Source organism: Olea europaea, chromosome 8 (assembly GCF_002742605.1).
Source record: "Olea europaea var. sylvestris chromosome 8, O_europaea_v1, whole genome shotgun sequence".
Taxonomy (NCBI): Eukaryota; Viridiplantae; Streptophyta; class Magnoliopsida; order Lamiales; family Oleaceae; genus Olea; species Olea europaea.
Genome location: NC_036244.1, coordinates 15,545,970 through 15,548,643, shown reverse-complemented (window position 1 = coordinate 15,548,643; position 2,674 = coordinate 15,545,970).

The window sequence follows — 2,674 nt, the reverse complement described above, 5'->3', positions numbered from 1 at the left end:
TTCGAAATGGTACTCTTCTTTAATGGACTTGACTACTATGTCATCTACATACACTTCAACAAACTTGCCTATCATATCATGAAAGATTAAATTCATTGCCCGTTGATAAGTTACCCCTACATTTTTTAGGCCGAAAGGCATAACCACCCATTCAAAACATCTTAGAGACTCAGGGCATCTAAAGGCAGTTTTGTGTATGTCTTCTTCAGCTATATAAATTTGATTGTATCCTGAATACCCATCCATGAAAGAATACATGACATGTCCGGCAGTCGAGTCTACTAAAGAATCCACCGTGGGCATTGAATACTCATCTTTGGATGTAGCTATGTTTAAATTCCTAAAGTCTATACACACCCTTATTTTACCATTCTTTTTTAGTACTGACACAATATTCGACAACCATTCAATATATCTGGCTATTCTTATAAAACCTACTTTCAATAATCGCTCTATAACCTACTTTCAATAATCGCTCTATCTCTTTCTTGATTTCAGGGAGTACATTGGGAGCAAAACGTCTAGAAGGCTGCCTATGAGGTTTAAAGTTAGGCTTAGTTGGTAACCTATGTTCCACCAAGTCTCTATTTAAACCAGGCATTTGTTCATATTCCCAAGCAAAATAATCTTTGTACTCTTTTAGCAAAGCGATTAATTTATTACTAACCTCTTGATCGAGCATCTGGCTGATGAATGTTGGACGATCTTCTCCTTCAATGCCAATATTTACTTTGATCAGAGGGTCTTGTGCTTGAGCGTATCCAGGTTTGGCGATCCGCATCACTTCGTCGTCTAGTTCCCTTATAAGTACTTCCTCTTCAAAACAGTCTACCTTGTTGACTTCTCGGCCAATGCTTTGCTCTAACTCGAATACTGCCAACTTGTCCTTCAGCGCGTTTAGGGCTGTCTCTTCCTTCGCCTTGTCATTGCATTCCTTATTGAAAGCCATCAGTCTGGCTTTGAAGGCCTGAATGTCGGCCATTTGCTTTCGTAACTTCGAATCCATTCAAGACTCCTTGATTATTCTTTTGCCAATTACTGGCTCTTCCAGGGCCACTATATTTGGCCTCATCTGTTTGAACATTTCAGTGAGTGCGTCCACTGAGAATGGTTCTTCGCTTTGCGCGACAACCTGAGTTTCTTCCCCATCTTGTACTACCCTGACAGGTCCATAGTTTCTTTCGTACATGAACTTTTCCACTGAGTTTGCTTCTGCGACAAAAGGCCTATGATCGGCCTATACCACCTCTGCTTCGCCTTTGTTATTCCAAAAGATCAGGCATTGATGGAGCGACGAAGGTATACAGCGACTTCCGTGTATCCAATCTCTTCCTAGTAGCACATTGTAATTAGTAGGACCATCTATTACAAAGAAGACATTGGTCCTAGTAGTTGTCCCTATAGTTATGTCTAATGGCATAACTCCCTTAGCTGAAGTTGCTCCTCCATGAAGCTCGTGAGGATGACTTCTGTAGGAATCATGTCACCCTCTGTCTTTGCGAACTTCCTCATCAACCTAGATGGAATGGTATTTATGTTGCTCCATTGTCGACAAGCACTTTTGCCACTGGGATGCCGTTAACTAGAGCTTTAACGTACAACGGCCTCAAGTGTTTAGTCAATTTCATGGCTGGCCGTTTAAAAATAACCTTTTCGGCAGCCTCTATTTCTACTTCCTGCTTGTTTTCTGTCGAATTATCCCCCTGTGATAAGTCGACGTGCAGTATATCACGCTGATCCTCTGTCTCCTGAACTTCCTTCCTACTTTTTTCTAATGCTTCCTCATCAGTTACCCAACCTGTGGGAGGGGGCATTATTCTTGGAGGTGACCCATACTTTTCAGAGCGAGGCACTCTCTTCTTCCTTTTGGGTGTCCCGTACAGTACGTAGAAATCAAAAGGACGCCCAGATGGTTCCCCCAACAAATCTACTTCGCGAACTCCCTCTCGATGTAGTTGCTTCAACAGAGTATTGCACGATACTCCTCTCTTTCTTCCTTCTGCTTCTAGGTCGATTTCTTCTTCAATGTCTGTCATCCCGTCGTCCTCTTCATCGTTGTAGGCCTCTCTAGAAGTCTGACCTTCTTCACATACCAACACGCAAGCTTCTCCTTCATTGTCCTCCCTCTCTTCTTCTTTTTCTTTATTCTTGAATTCATTGGCCAGTAAGTAATTATTGGTCACAACAGGAGGCAACATACCGAATTGAATAGTAAGGGGCTGATCTGGATCTTCTCCATCCCTTCTGTCTCGCTCGAACTTTGATCTCCCAGAAGAAGTTTCTGGCAATTCCTTCATTGATTCATCTGTACGGGTCTCTTCACTATTTTTGAGGGCATTTTGATTGGCTACCTTGAGTAGTTTAGGCGTTTTAGGATGTGGCACTCCCTGTTGCTACCTCATCATTTGTCCATAGTTTCGTTGAAAATGCCTTTGTTGGGTTCTAGTCATCTCATCGAAGGATATTGTCCTTCCTGCGTTGTACTGGAATGAATGCCATACATTTGGCCGGGGAGGTTGCGGCCTGAATGTTCTTCCATTATCTGCTGGTCTGAACTGCCTCTCAAAAGGCGGTCCTCTATAGAATGATGTACCTCGCCCTCTATCAGGCTGAGTGTTTGGGAAGAAGGTAGGGTGATGAGGATGCTGCCATATCCCTGGTTTCTCCGTATTGC